Raw genomic sequence first — 17,050 nt, forward strand, 5'->3', positions numbered from 1 at the left:
TCAGCGGGTCTGGGAAGGCTCCCTCACGGAGGGAAGCATTCACCACCCCACGAAGCCCATCGCCCAGTCCTTCCCGGCTAGCTTTTATAAGCCAGGATGGGCAAGGATCCAGGAGACAGGTGGTTGGTTTCACTCGTCCAAGCAGCCTGTCCACATCCTCGGAGGTAACAGATTGGAATTGATCCCACTCAACTTGACTAGACAGAACTCTAGCACTCTCCCGCCCCGGCCCTGCTCCCACAGTGGAGTCTACTTCTTCCCGAATCTGAGCGATTTTATCTGCAAAAAACTTTGCAAAATCATTGCAGGAGAACATGTGGCCCGTACTGGGCCCAGATGTTGCAGGTGGTTCCGCTAAATTGTGAACCACCTGAAAAAGTCTCCTGCTGCTGTTTTCTGCAGATGCAATAGAGGCGGCGAAGAAATTCTTCTTCGCCGTCGCTATCGCCACTTGGTAGGCTCGACGTTGAGCTCTAACCTGTGTCCGGTCAGATTCGGAATGAGTTATCCGCCACCGGCGCTCTAGCCGTCTCAACGATTGTTTCATTGCCCTCAGATCCGTGGAAAACCACGGGGCTGTCCGGGCTCCATGCAATCGGAGAGGGCGCTTCGGAGCCAAACAGTCAATAGCCCTGGTTAACTCCACATTCCAGCGGGCCACCAGGGAATCAGCTGAAAGGCCATCAACATGGGATAAAGCATCCCCTACCACTCTCTGGAAACCATTTGGATCCATTAAGTGGTGGGGGCGGACCATCCGAATTGGTCCCACCTCCCTGCAGAGGGGATGGGTTGCAGAGAAGTCCAGTTGCACCAGGAAGTGATCTGACCATGGCACTTCTTTCATTTTGCTTTTACTTAGTGTCAGATCACCAACATCCATAGAGGTAAACACCAGGTCCAAGGCATGTCCGCGGCTATGGGTTGGGCCAGACTTATTCAGGGACAGCCCCATGGAGGCCATGCTTTCCACGAAGTCCCGAGCGGCCCCTTGTAAGGTCGTGTCGGCATGGATGTTAAAATCCCCTAGGACGACCAAGCTAGGTGTCTCCAGGAGAACATCCGCCACGACCTGAAGCAGCTCGGGCAGGGAATCCTTGGTGCAGCGGGGAGGTCGGTACACCAAAAGGAATCCTGTACTGCCCCTATTGCCCAACTTCCAGAACATGCACTTGGAAAACTGGGTCTTCCCAATAGGACGCCTGGTGCAAACTAATGACTTCCTAAAAATCACTGCAACCCCCCCTCCCCGCCCACATGACCTGGGTTGCTGTGCGTAAGAGAAACCTGGTGGACAAGCAGCGGCAAGGACAGGCCCATCTGCTTCATCCAACCAAGTCTCTGTTACACATGCCAGGTCAAGTCCTCCATCCATGATCAAGTCATGGATGGCAGTGGTCTTATGAATCATTGACCTGGCATTGCACAGTAGCACCTTCAGGTCATGTGGGTATCCCTTGCTGATTCTAGTATCCATCCGGTCAGGACCAGACCCGGAGGCAGGAATAGTCTTCAGACAACGACTAAACCTGCCCCCTCTGTAATGACATGGTCTAGTCTTAGCGTAACTCCTCCTCCTACCCGTGATCACTGAGATCGGTTGTCCCAGTGTATCCCCCCCTGTGGAACATGCCCCAGCCATTTTGTGGGCTGGGGCCCACTCCCCGGCAGCCCTGACCCCTCCCCCTAAGAACAAAATAACACCTTAAACAAACAAATAAAACCAATAAAACAATACAAACAAAAAAATGTCAGAATTACAAAAACATCAAAATAAAAAACAATTCCCCAAGCCCAACCAAACATCCATCCCACCCCCACCCCCACATACAAAAAATCCAAAAGAATTTTTTTAAAAAAACATTTAAAAAACACTCTGTGCCCCTCCAGCAGTAACAACTGTCCTAGTGAGGCCTGTCAGGCCCCGCCCTGGGCCAGGTGGTAAGTGGCAAGAGCAGGCCCCTCAGGCACTCACTCAGGGGAGTCCTCCTGGGCAGCGGCAGCAAGCAGCACGCAGTCCTTGTGAGGCTTCAGGCCCCGCCCCAGGCCAGATGGTAAGTGGCAGGAAGGAGCAGGGCCCTCAGGCACTCACTCAGGGGGGTCCTCCTGGGCAGCAGGCAGCAAGCAGCACGCAGTCCTTATGAGGCTTCAGGCCCCGCCCCAGGCCAGATGGTAAGTGGCAAGAGCAGGGCCCTCAAGCACTCACTCAGGGGAGTCCTCTTGGGCAGCGGCAGCAAGCAGCACGCAGTCCTTGTGAGGCTTCAGGCCCCGCCCCAGGCCAGATGGTAAGTGGCAGGAAGGAGCAGGGCCCTCAGGCACTCACTCAGGGGCGTCCTCCTGGGCCTCCCCTACTCGCAGGGAAACCCTTTTTTGGGGATCCGAAGCGACGTAGGGTGAGCAGCGCGGTGTTTTGAATCGACCGCTATTTTTACGGAGTGAAGCCGCACAGCCGTTGCCGGAGAGCGCTGACTTTTTCCTGTGGACAATTGGACTCTAAACAAGTACCCGTGAGTAGAACGGAAAATTGGATTAAGAAACATTTTAATTTGGCACTGAAGCGGGAAGGTTCTAAACAGGAAGTCCGCCTTCCGCTTTTGTAAATAGACTGAAGCAAAAATTGTGCAAGCTAAAGTCTGGAAAGTCGTATATAAAGGTCTAAATTTCCTTCAGCTTTAACCACCAAAACCCCTCTTGGAAGCAGGAGTAAAGAGGGGGAATTTTGATTGCTCAAGCCTGCAGGAGTGAGAGTAAAGAAAGATAAATTTCCACCGTCTCAAACCTGGGAACGGGGTGTCAGAGACAGAAATTTTTGGGGAAGTTCATTGACTGTGAATGGAACGTCTTTTGACAGATAGTTAAAGAAGAGAAACAAATTGATTCCAATGTTGCCTTTTGCATTTAAAAGAAACAAAAAATTTGAAAAATGAAAGTAATTTTCTTTTGTTGGACCTGCTTTCAAAAGATGGATACAAATAGAAATTGTCTCCTCTAGAGGGAGCTTGTTAAATTGTTGCTGGAGTCGATCTGGGGATTTCACAGCTGTGGAAATTAGGATCGTGGGACCAGACTCTGACCTTGAATAAAAATGTGTTTAGAAGAAGTTTTGGTGCTTGCTTTTTGCAAGACAAGCGCTTTGTTGGAGCAGATGCATGAGAAGATGGATTTGATGACTGTTGCAGTCAAAAACTTTGGACAAACAGTGAATATTTATACAGAAACCATTCAGGAACCAACCCAGGAACCTGTTTTGACAGGGCAAGTGCAAATGCAGAAGACAATGGAGGAGGTTGCTGCTGAACCTCAAGTAACACAAATGGAGAGACCCGAGGCCCTGCAGGAGCATAAGCCGCTGTTCTTGAAGATTGAATTTGGAGTGGGCCGGGGGGGTCTGGAGTTGTGGGGGCTCTTAATTTTGGAGGGACTTTGAAACATGCTTTTAAATACTTTCTGGACTACACTGCTGACTATGGGGAATGGGACTGTGGGGAATGGGCTGATCTGCTGAGGGGAGACAGAGATATTTTTGGGTTGGAGTCTCCCCGAGACCTACTCCTCAATGAGAAAGGAAAGAAACTAAGAAAGAGATCAACAAAAGACAAGGTAAAGTGCAGGTATAAACAAGAAGAAGATCTGCAGAAGGGACATGGAAAAGACTTAAGAGCCTTGGACATAAGATTACCAGGTTGATGGACTAGATGGAATGGACAGTAAGGACTGACATAACCCGAGACCAGGAAGAAGAGACGTTGGATGAAGATTGGAAGAAAAATTTTAAAAATTTATTTTGGGAATTAGTGTAAAATTAACGAGTATTAGGAAAAATGTTGGAATGAAACTATTTGGCTTTAGTAGAAATGATATAAGGAGTTATGTATAAATAAGTATTAAGTTTTAAGCTTTAAGGTATTTTATGGTAAGATAAGGTTAAAATAAATTAAGGTAAATTGAATGACAGAATATAGTGAAAGATGGAAAGGATTTGCTGAGTTAATTAATAGGTTAGACTGTTAAGATAAATTACCCAATAAAAATTGAGAAAGATGGAAAGAGTTTGCTGAAACAAATAACTAAACTAGAATACAAAAAGGGAGGTGTGAGGAGGTCGATGAAACAAGTAAATGAAAGATAAAGATATGGAATATTGGATGTGTGTTTTTTATTGTTATTGTAGTATTGGTTTTTAGGGGTTTTTTCCTTTTGTTTTTTATGTATTGTAATGTATGTTTTGTTAAATTTTTTGTTGTTTTCTTTTCTTCTTTTCTCTGTAATTTTTTAAACTTCTAATAAATATCATTTTTTTAAAAAAAGAGATGAGCGCCGCTACCCCACAGTTGGCCATGACTGGACCTAATGGTCAGGGGTCCCTTTACCTTTACCTTTAAAATTGCCACCAAATTCCAGTCAAGGGGAAATGGAGGTCAATTTGGTGCATTTTGTTTGGGCAAATTCCCGCTGCCCACACCTTGAGACAAAGGGGATGGGAATAAAATGTGTTAGAATAAGGCTAGTGAAATGTTTTGAGAGGACTGGGGTTTGTGACACACACAACAGTCACAAAAACTTTCCAAAATAGACACATGAGCTCATCCAGTGCTTTTTCTTTGTCTGTGTGTTTGATGTGTGTGTGTGAGCCCACAACAGTTTATCTAGCTTGCAGATGTGTCCACAGACTCAAAATGATTGGCAATCCCTGGCATATGAAGTGCAGCATTCAAGAAACCGAGTATTTTTCACTTCCCTTAGTATTTCTGCGCATAAGATGATGATCAGTGGGAGTCAGAATACCTGCTAGGCTCTCTTCAAATGCCTCTGAACAACTTTAGCTCCCTACTGGTCATTTCTTTTCAAGAAGGGCTAGTCTGGAAGCGACAATCGGTGCTTGATTTCACAGGAACAAGGCCAAATACTTTAAACCATGCTGGGCAGTTATTCAAGCCATGGCTCAAGAGTCCACATCACTCCATAACTTTGGCATGCTTCACCAGGAACTGCCACAACTTATCCCCTACTCCTTTCAGTGGAATGAAAGCCTATGGTGGATTGTGCCCTCCTGATGGGCATCCACTGCTAGCCGGTAATAGTGCACCCAATAAAGGAGGCAGTATTATTTTTCCTTTTTTAAGAATGGAAAATCAAATGACCATGATTCTTTCTTTTCCTTTTGTGGGGATAACATGAAAAGTGACTTTCAGGTGATTTTTAAACACACTAAAAATGGTCACCTGGTGATTTCATCTATACCAGATGGGGTGTCCCCCCCCCCTGCTTTCAAGCTGATCTCTTTGCTCATAAAAGTTGATTAAGCTCCATCTCTACTTACAAAGCATCTTAGAACTGACCAGAGCACACTGCTATGCTCACTGCCTCTGTTCCAAGTATCTTCTCAGGAAATGGAGGGGATTCCGGCAGCAGCCAGTAAATCTCTCTTGTTTCCTCTGCGTCTTCCCTTTAGGGCAGGGTGGTGGTGGTTTCAGATAACATCTCCAAATGGCTGGAAGCAATTTGCAGCGCACATTAATTGCAGTCTTCTGCCGAACGCCTCTAAGCGCTTAATAACTTTGTAATTAAAGTGCAATTAACAAATTATCTTGTATACATCAAAGGGGATGATGCTGTTGTTGTTAATGAGGAGTTAATTAGCCTGTGTCATTGAGAGACCCTTGGGGGCATCTTCAAGAGCGGGGAACACTTTCTACACATGTACGAGGTTAATGGTGTCAGCAGCATGTGAATGAATCAATTGTCCTTTGACGGGATGTTGTACTCCGTGTGCAGTGATGGGCCAGGTAGAGGGGCTGTGTGTCCTAGTCATCTCATTGTCAGGAAATAGCAGCTTCCCATTCAGATACGTCCGACAGATGACCAGGGCCCCTAATGAAGGACTCCAGCTTTTTAATTCTGAATTTTGTGAAATTCTGACTATATCTCTGAAGTAAATTGAGGACCGGAATGGATGTCCATTCACCACCATCACCTTCCATTTTACAAATATAATTTGAATGGTTTCCTAACACAGTATTTTTTTGCTGCTTTTTAAACTGGAGTATCTATTTTTTTTAAAAAACCCCACTCAAGTTTCTGTATGCTGCCTTCACGAGAATGCTTATCAAATTCGTAGCCATGTGATTTAGTTGTCGCCCTGCTATAAACCCCATAAACTTGCCTACCAGAGTACCATACACAAAATGAACTGTGTGAAAATGGCTTGCTGGATAATTTCAAAATCCTGTACTTTTTCATAAAACACAGGATTTAGATTGCCACTGTGTAGGTTAGGATTTGGTGTGGATTTATTCTTTTTTCTTGTTGAGCATACATTATTACTAGCCCTGTCCCAACATTAATCATGTTAATTACTTTCCGGATAGACTGTGCTCAGAGAATGCTTTCAAAAAGTTATTGCTATTTTTTGTAATATAATAGAGTATTTTTAATCAAGCCAAATGAAGCTTAAAAGTGTTGGAAATGCCTGCTTCCCTTTCATTCTTTGCTTGTTGAAAGTCTGCCTAACGGCAGCACATAAGAAAAAGGAGATTTTGTGTTTCCAAAGAGAGGAATGGAACAAAATGGCTTCAAGACTTCTCACAGTGTTTAATTTCCTGTTTCCAGCTAAGGTAACAATGCAATTAGGATATATTTTTAACTTTATCGTTATATTAGTGAAATGCCCTAGACTGGCCTTTCGTGACCTGGTATCCTCTAAAATATTTGGACTACAATTCCCATTTTCCTTCACCATTGGTCATGGTGGATGGGACTGATGGGAGATGTAATCCAAAACATCTGGAGGGCACCCGGTTGGGAATGTTGCCCATGTCAATTGCTACCCTGTACAGCCTCACAGACTGTTGTTCCGGAGCCAAAAATCCCTCTCCTTCCTTCAAAATCTCTTCAACCCATTTCTGACCTTGGTTTGTTCCACCTCCCACTTAAGGATTGCCATTGGTGTCTCACAGCTGAATCATGGAACTTTTTCACAAGCAAAAATGCATTTTGGCCTGAAAATAATGCATCACTTGTGAATGCTATTAAGCTGATATTGAAAGAAGGGTGGGTGGGTACTGTTTCAAAATGAGATGCATTTTTAGTCATTGTAGGAGTTTTATTTATTTTACAAGCCTGGGAAAAGTAAGTGTGTGTGTGTGTGTGTGTGTGTGTGTGTGTGTGTGTGTTTAATCAATGTAAGCGTTGCTTACTAAAATGGTTCCAGAGGAAGAGAATTTGCTCTTTCTGTAGAACAGAGAGCTGCAACAATAGAAGTTCAATGTTCACCAAAAAGTCTGATTTTACTATTATGATTTTTCAAGCAAAATGTTATGTGCCATTTGGCATTCTTGTGTTTTAAACTTGTTTGGGTTTCTGAGAGGTTTGAATATGAAATAAAGCCTGTGTCTGAGTGGGGCAGAGCTGTTACACTAGCTTTTTGGCAAGGCGGGTCGCTGTTGCTTACCAGGAGGGAGATGGTGGAGAGGCAAGGCAGTGGGGAGCTTTGTGTTGTGCAAAGAAATCAGAAGGAACATGAGATTGGAGCCCCAACATTTCTGCTGCTTCACCTCTCCAGCACTCCCTTCTGGTAGGCACCAGTGACCCACCTGCCAGGGTATTGGCATAGCAACTCCACCCCATCCAGCAAACCACTTTCTGCAGCCTCAGCTATTAGAGATCTCATCTTACTTTGTAGGCAGTGGCGGAGCTTCATGCTCCAGCGGGGGGGGGGGGTGGAGAGCAGGTGGGGGCGGGGCTGGTGTGCATCCCAGGGCGGGGTGTGCTGCCCGCAGGGGCGTGGCATGCATCCTGGGGGCGTGGCATGCTACCTGCAGGGGCGTGGCGCCCAGCGCGGGCAGGGGGGCAGCCGTGATGGCACCCTACCAGGATTGCGCTGCCGGGGGCAGTGTGCTCCCCCTGCACTCCTCTTCCTCTGCCAGTGTTTGTAGGACATCTAATTCAAAATTATTTCTCTAGTTACTAAAACAAATTACTCTGGAAGGCAAAGAGCAGGTGTTGGATTTTTCCAATGCGCCACCCCCCCCCAAATTTCTTAGTCCTAGAGCACAACTTCTGTTCCTCAGGATCTATTCACAGGAACACTTTGCTTCTGAGCAATTTAACAGTGGAAGGCAGCTAGCAGATCTAAATTATTTTGGAAAACGGCTTTCAGTGCATCGAAGGAGTCATCAAAACCCATTGTTCCAAAATCAGATCAGTCCTTCGGAATAGCAGGACCTGCTCTATGTGTGGAAAGGGCAAAGGCTGAAACTGAAACAATTATTTCAGTGCTTTTCAAATTCGCAAATCAAGTATTCATTAAGTTTGATGAATACTGACATTAAAACAGTCACCCTCTGAGAAACTTCCTTGTCATTTAATTTACTCTGTCAGCTTCAACTAATGCTGGATCAGACATTTTGTCACCGCTGGAGCCCTTGTGACACATTGTCAGCCAGCCACCCAACCACGGCTGATACTCTGTAATCCTCCGGCATGGGATTGGCCAGCGAAGTGTTTACAGACATGAGTCAAGGATTTCAAATGTAAAGTCCCCAGAAGCAAATTATTGCCTCGCAAATAATAAAATTGGAAGCATCTTGGAACTGGAAAGTCTGAAAATGGTGAAAAGTTGTCTTTGATTTTGCACCAGACACTTTTGAAAACTAATCCAGCTATTCAGTATTAAATAATGATATTGATGATAATTCCCATTTTTTGAAATGAGCAGTTTCAGATTCTGGGTGGTATGCAACGAAATTTTACTCAGCGTAGGCCTATTTAAATTAATGGAGCTAACTTACTCAAATTGATAAATTTCATTAGATCTAAAACCTAGTTGAATATCTAGCACAACCTTGCCGATCATTTCTGTTTTATGCCTAAGCAGTTTATGCTTGAAGGTTCTGTGTTCTGTGTCAATATCAGATGTCCCAATCAAGGTGGCAAAAGATATTTGTCAGAGTAGCAAACTAGCACAATTTGCCCATGAACAAAGGACCTGAAGTGACCACTTTGCCACCCTTTTCTAAAAATCTATGTATTGCCCTGTCTACAGATTCTGTAAGAGAGACTATCTTTAGGTATGAACAGTTCTACACGGCTGGTGTAGAACATTGCACTTGGACAAGAGAAGCCTTTGCTTGATCTCTCCTCAGCCACTGGGCGAACTTGGATTATCTGTCAGCCTGACCTACATCGCTGAGTATATCAGATAACTCCCACAGACTCCTTAAGAGGAAAGCCAAAGGCGTAAACGTGATAATCAAACCCTGCCGATGAGAGTTAGCTGGGTCCATATCCACCTGGTCTCTCACTGTTCTGTGTGGCATAAATCAGTGTCCATTTTGGTGTGTGGTATGGGTGCTTCTCTGCCACTGATCAGACTTCTGCTCAGCTTCATTCACGCAAAGCCTAATGGCTGACAGAAAACAACAACTATTGACCTGGTTCAAATTCAGATGAATGGCCTAGTGGTCAAAGGCCACTTATCTCATTATCGGTCACCTTGGACATCTAGTCCCTGGAGACCAGGAATGCAATTATAACATCAGCAAAGAGTTTGTTCTGTTCCTTCTGGGCTGCTTTCCCTCCACCAAACACGACCAGAATGCTCTGCCTACTTGTTTATTCCATGTGATTGGAAGGAAAGTATATCCAGCATAAGAAAAGGGCACCCTCTTTCTGTAGCCGTGAGTGACTTAGGGAAAGCTGATAAACCTTGTTTCATTTGCCCTGTATTTTAACCTATAATCTGCAGTCTCCGAACCCCGCTCCCTCCCACCCTGCCAACAGCATGTAGCATCCATATCTGAATTCCATTTCCATAAGTGATTTCCCAATGCAAATAGGTATTAACACCGCTTTAGGCCTTCCTTGTCCTTTGTTTCTCATCACCGCCCTTCCACGTCCAATGGGGTTAGGTTCCATAACTGCCTCGCTCCTGAGTAGGCGAGCCTTTGTTCTTTATAGTTCCGCCCCCAAGGCTTTGCCATCTTAAGCAGCCACTGTAAATTGCACACCCACCCACACGCTGCTTCCTGCTCCAGGGGTGCATTAGCAGAAAGGACCTTCCGCGCAGCAGCAAAATTAGATCTCCCATGAATAATTCCTCTCTAATCCCTACAGCGCTAGACATGCAAAAAGTAGCATTTAGTGAAACAAAGGCCCGGTTAGAAATGTATTGAAATCTGAAGGGGGGAAACGCTGCCCTTATCACTAAGGGCTAGGAAGACGGATGTCTCTGCAGCACACACTGGTTGCTTCTATGCTAGCTTTGTGCTCTGGAATAGTCATCATATTTCCTTCAGGACAGACACAGGTATCATAAAGAATCTGGGTGAGATCATTGCTAGCCCGCTGCATTCCAACTTTGGTGTGCTGTCCTCCCTTCTTCTTTTTTAAAGGTGGGATTAATTGCAGGGTTTCTAGTTCCTTCTTTTGCTTGAAATGGAATTGCAGCAACAGCCTGTCCAGCGTGGATTTGCAAAGTGTAGCTGACACTTTGCTCTGTATCCTTCATTCATACCTGTGCAGCAATAAAAGTGCAGCAGTAAAAAATAATAACTAAAAGAGAAGGGGGGCAAATCCATGGGAAAGGGGATCAAATCTGAGAAAGTGGTGTGGAAAAGCAATAACCATGGAATGTGTGGGGCAACTGAAAGGGCTGTTTATGATATTCGTATTCATCTGTGCCAGGCTATCCTTCACACAAAGGCCACCCATTTTAGCCCCTGCCACAGAAAAGAAGTGTGTGATGTGCAAATATCGTTCAAGGTCATGAGAAAAATATTATTGACTTGCTTTCCAAAGCATAACGAATAGAGAAATGAGAATGGGAAGAAACCCATGTAAACAATTTTTGGAGCAAAGCAGTCAATTTTTGGAGCCTTTTGCTTTCAAGATCTCCAGACAGCAGGTAAATGTTGAGCCTGAAATTTGAGAATACAAATTGGGGGCAGGGGGGAATAATAACTTATGAGTTGGTTATAAATAGCTTTGTGCAATATAAATTATTCTAAGCAGGTTTCATCCCAGAATCCAGCCAAGGCTTTGCTTGGCAGAGGCAGCAGATGAAGTTTGAAACCTTTCCCCTTTCTTTGTCCCCTCTTCACTTTATGCTTCCAGGGAGACTGAGACATGCGTGGAGAGAAGATGCTCTTGAGAACATGAACTTGATTTGTGCCACCAACTGGTGTTTTCCAGGGTATCCAGCGTGTGTCAAAAAGTAATAACTTGCAAGCATTATTTAGTGTCACTTGAGGCTGAACCTGTGACCTATGGGTGAAAGTATCTAAATTGTATTACTAAACCTTCCACCCCTTAGGACATTCTTCCTTCCTTCACTGTAATGAAATTGCAAGCATGCAATCCCACCTACAATGGACAGCGCCTTTGGCCAGAAATCCATTCTGGGATATGAAAGCCCAGAAACCTCACCTCATGGATATTTGGGCTGGTGAGCAAGTCTGCTGGAGAAAACAGCATTCACAGTTGGTAAGCACAGAGAAAGACCCTCTATCAAGAGGCTCCCTAGAAAGGGCAGGGAGGGCCAATTGTCTATCACTTTCAACCTCCCCAACTGGAAACTTTAAGGGGGGGGGACATACTTGATCCTAACTCAAATTTACAGTCATTGTATAATTGCAGTGGACTATGACAGAAACCTCCAACTCTTCTGTGTACCCAAAAGGGTTAACACTACACTCAGCACAAAATCAGTAATATGCTAAATGTATCCTACACAAATAGTGAATTTATTATCTAAGTATGGATCTTTATGTAGCCCAAACAGTATCGTCCATGCACAAGTGGGAGGTATCCCAGTGCCCCACAGTTTGCAGAAGTCTTGGAAATCTAAGGTGAGGAAAACTCTCCCAGATAATCAAATGAAGACAACCAGTAAACGCGCTTAGCAGCCATGGGATATGAAGAGCTATGCCAGTTGCTGGGAAATGTGATGGCCTGGGACTCGGGCTCGGAACCAGAGGAGACTCAGTCTGCACTGGATCCTTTGCATCAGGCATCATCTGAATCAAATCCGGGGCCTGATCCTGAAGAATCCCAGTCTGCACAGGTTCCCCTGCAACAAACACCAACTGGACCAAGTCAGGGGCCTGAGCCTGCCCTGGCTCCAGATGAGGGGATTACCTCGTTGCCTTCAGCTGGGCAATCACTTACAGCTGATCCACTACCGGTTTGGTCAGGGGAGACTGAGGCAGCCCCTGGGTCTGGTAACCCACCGATGTCTCCTGAGCTGCAGAGACTAAGGTCTGAGAGAAGGAGAGACTTGAGTACTCGCAGGAGGAGTGCTCACCTTCAGGAGAAATGGGGAGGTGAGTCGCTGGGGGATCACGACTGGCTGCTACCCAGACAAAGATAAAAGACTGTCGGACCCCACCCTAGGTTGCGGGAGCAACATTGTTGTATGCTATCCTGTACCTGTCCTTGCCTGGTTTCTTGCCTCATGTCCTGCCTTGGCCCTGTTGAATTGACTCCCAGTGGAACCTTTGGATTCTGGACCGGTCCTGGACCACGTTTCATGGGTTACCCCTGGGCCCAGCACAGGAAACATGATTGGGGAGAGAGCTCTAGTGTTCAGGCCCTGCTCTCAGGCTTCCTCCAGGCATCGTTGGCCAATGAGAGAATAAGATGTAGGCTAGATGGGCCACTAGCTTGATCCAGCAAGACTTCTGTTCTTAGGTAGTCTACTGGGGAGCTTCATTAATGTGTGACTCTGAATTTTTTGTGCAAGTTTTATGCTGCAAACCCCACATTTTGTGCTACCTCCCCCCAAAAGTGAGTAATTGACACTCATGGGTGTCCCTATGGCCCCCGGTTTAAGTATCAATTTCTCAAGTTGGGGAGCAACACAGAAAGAGAGGTTTGTGGCACAAAACCAGCACAACACTTTGGTACCAGTTTGGAGCCAATCGAACAAGGATGGATTTTTTGGCATCAGTTTGTGACCCTGATTTGCTTTGTCAATTATTCAGTTTGCGGGGGGGGGGGGGACGGCACAAAATGTGGGGTTTGCGGCACAAAACAACACTAAATTGGCACAAAACTTTGGCTTTAGTTTGGGAGCATCTGGAAATTTGGGGTCACACGTTAATGAAGCTTACCAGGGAGGAGGTGGGGAAGTCGAATGAAAAAAGTAGTCTCCTGAGAGAGGAGCATGGTTGTTTGGATCCCTGAACTTGAGCTTGGTTGTGAGGCTTTTGGATTGGGAGAAATGGTCTGGTAGTGAAGAAGTGACACTGGATAAAACTGCAAGATAGTGACATGTTTGACTGAGCTGCTTAAGCAGACAAGACCATCTTGGAATAAATGCCTTTCACCTTCTTCCTAGCCTAATCCCTCTGCAAATATTTAAAGGAAGTGTTACCCAAACAGTCCTTCCCTAATCCACAAGAGGACCTATCATTACTGCTAACTCAAAAAGCAAACAAAGCACAAGTCCTTTATTCAAAATGTGCTTTCTCTCACTCTCTTTATGAGTTCAGATTCCATCTATTCTGAAACTGATCTGATTCTGCGGCTGCCAGTTCCACGTCCCTAGTTCACCAGTTTAAATTGCATCTTGGTGTAAATTGATCACCATTACTCCTGCATCCATCTGCCTCCTCGGCCTCGCCTTTTAAAAACTATCTAGCCCCAAATCAGTCTGATTCCCACCTTCAGGTGCCTCCTTGTTAATTCTTCCATTTAAATAGCATTGCAACTTTTCAAAACCTTCTCCTTCCCTCTGCTTTCCTTTCTGTCTCGTATTTAAAAGTCATTTTCTTCCCTAGCCTGCTTCGGATGCTTATGACTTTCCTCATTTAGGGGCAGGGTGGCTGAACACACCTGGCAGCTGAGGGAGCATTCAAGGATTCCACACCAACTGAGACCCATGAAGGGAGAACCTGTGTAGTGATTATGTGTCAAACTTGGACTGGGGAGAACCACGTTCGTATCCCTTCTCAGCCATGAAATGCTCTATGGGATTCTGGGCGGCAAAGGAAGAGCAAAGAAATGTACAGTGGTACCTCGGGTTACATACGCTTCAGGTTACATACACTTCAGGTTACAGACTCCACTAACACAGAAGTAGTGCTTCAGGTTAAGAACTTTGCTTCAGGATGAGAACAGAAATCGTGCTCCGGCAGCATGGCAGCAGGAGGAGGCCCTATTAGCTAAAGTGGGCTTCAGGTTAAGAACAGTTTCAGGTTAAGTACGGACCTCTGGAACGAATTAAGTACTTAACCTGAGGTACCACTGTATAGGTTTCCAGAAAGCTTCTGCCCGAGCTTAACAATGACCAGAACACCAAGGGGTGGGGGTTGTGCTGATGGCATGGCTATGCGGCCTATTCACTACTTTTAAAAGAACCATGATAGGAGCCCCATACCTAACAATATCTCTTAACAATGGCACCCTCCCTATGAAAATTTGTCTTTTTGGGGAGCTAGGTGCCTGGGATCCCTTTGGTATACAAAGCAAAGTCCCTCCATCTGGGCAGTCCTAACCACAGACTCCAGTGTCTATCAAGCGAATGACAGTTTGTCATTGGACGAAGTCGGTGTTGAAATTATGCCATTGCTGTCTTATTTTGTAGAGGTCACCGGAGAGTTGTGTCAGGACAGAAGCCACTGCTGACCCGACCTCTTTTTGAAAATAGTGACCTGGAGGTCTAAAGGGTTGTGTCTCGTGACCCAGAGGTGAATCCAGCTGTTCTCTGTGACAAAAGTTTCTACCATTGCCAGAAAATGAAGCATTGTCTCTCTAACAAGTCCTGCTTCCACAGGAATTCTGATCGGCTACATTTGCAAAATGATACTCTAACCCCCTTCACCTTCTTTTGTCAAATTCTCATCTTCTGCTCCTATATCAGAGCACTGTTGGGGATAAGAAGAACATCCCATCTTATTGCACAAGTGGGCTCCTTAAAGAATAGGAGCAGCCAACCCAAATTCATTAAGAAAAATGACTCGCTTTTCAGAAACAGTTCCTGAGCCTCCACACACACTGATAGAAGCAGTTCGGAGAACAGCATATCATATAAACAAGAGCATTGCAGGTTTATATCCAGTGTCTGAAAATCAGCTTTCTTTTTTTAAAAAAAATATTTTTATTAAAGTTTTCTTAGTTTACAAAAATACATGCATTGTCTCTTTTTTCAAGTTGTGTTTTCTACAGATCAGTTTCATTTGTTGTGAGACATTAGCGTTGCATGCAGTATTAGGTTAGGAAGAAAAGAGGGGGAAAGGGGAAGAGGGGAATGGTGGGTAGGGTGGGGTCGGGTGGTTATGCTTCTATTCTTCTACTTAGTGTATGTCTGGGGTTTTGTGTCAGCGTCAATTGTATGGGTTCTCTTACTATTCGCTTTTTGTATTTCCTTGGTGGTGAGATAGGTTGGGGGTGGCTTGAGGTGTGGTTGGTTTTCTTTGGTTGGCTGTAGTGAGATTTGCTTTTGTGTGTGTGTGTATTTTTGGATCAGGTTAGCCAGATTGATTCGTATGCTGTCAGTGGATTCTTCTTGTTATCTTATTGGGCTGTGTATGTGATAAAGGGGAACCATACCGGGGTGAAGGCGTCTTCTTCTATTTGTCCCCATGTCAGTTTCAGTTTATTGGTTAGTTTTTATAGTAAGGCTGTTTCCCATATTATTTGATACCATTGGTCCATGCTTACTCCTGACAGGTCTATCCGGTTTCTGGCTATGATGCTTCTGGCTGCTGAGAGTAGGTGGGTTATGAGTTCTTTATAATGTGAGTGGGCATTATTATCTTGGAAGATGTTCAGTAAGGCTAGTTCTGGGGTGACTTCTAATACTTGCTTAGTTATTTTGCATATTTCTTGTATGTCTAGAAGAGTTGGATTTGGGGGCATTCCCACCACATGTGGAAGTATGTGCCTGTGGAGGTGCAGCCTCTCCAGCATTTTGGTGAGGCTCCTGGGTGTATCAGTGCTAGTTTCCGTGGTCTTAGGTACAAAAATCAGCTTCCTTTCCAATATTGGCTTGATGATTTAAGCAAGCAACTGGAGGCTTAGGCAGTTATCACTTAGCAAAATTTTATGTCTCCTTTGGTTTTTCTCTAAAATGAATGAGAAATTTTTTTAAAAAAACAAGTAGCAAGAGCTGTCATGCTAGAGTAATGTTCTGGAAACCACTTTGATTCTATAGAAAACTCTCAAATAAAACAGTTTCCTAAATGGTGTAGGCCTTTGAAGAAAGGGAATAATACCTCTCATCACTGTGACAATTGCCCAGCCATACCCCAGACAGTAGACAGCGTGATGACTTCATTGGACATTAAGATTGGATGGACCAGTGTACATCTGTTCCATGTCAGTTTCACTGCTTTTCAACCACAGATCCATTCCATCTTGTTTTTTTGCTGGCATTCTTAAAGAACACCTGAAAAAACCCACATGCATAAGTTTTGAATCCATTCTTCCTATAAAACACACATTTCCCAGTGCTTTTTCAGTGCATTTCTCTGCTAAAAGATATTTTCAGGTGTCTTTCTTGCATATGAGTAGACACATTGCAGTACAACTTGCAGTTCCATCTACCTTCCTGGGACTAAGCCCCAATGAAAGTTACTTCTGGGTACACAGATGTAGGTTTGTTCTGCAAGTCTACAAGCCTATATCTAGTTTCTTGGAAGTAAGTCCCATTCAACTCAATCTTATTTTCCTTATTTACATTTTATACTTAGTAATTTACAAGTTTTGAAAGACCCACTAGCAGACTGAATATTAGGGGGGGGGGGAGGAAACCTGTGCATATTTTAGGCATGATTAAGGGAATTTGGCTCAATGACACAAAACAATGCCCTTAAATGTTTTAATTCCCACAAGATGATATTTAATTAATTCTTCGGTGTAGATCTCCTTTTGCAAGTTATTTGATTCAGTGCAGCTCCACAGTAGGACATTTCCTAAATGTACAGTTATTTGTTAGAAAAATAATACCTTCTTCCACATCTGGTTCAAATATTCTTTATTTCCCCACTCCACCCCATCCCTCCCATATTTTTCATTTGTGTTGTAAGAACATTGTTGCACTTCAAATATA

Source organism: Podarcis filfolensis, assembly GCF_964270895.1.
Source record: "Podarcis filfolensis genome assembly, chromosome: 2".
NCBI lineage: Eukaryota > Metazoa > Chordata > Lepidosauria > Squamata > Lacertidae > Podarcis > Podarcis filfolensis.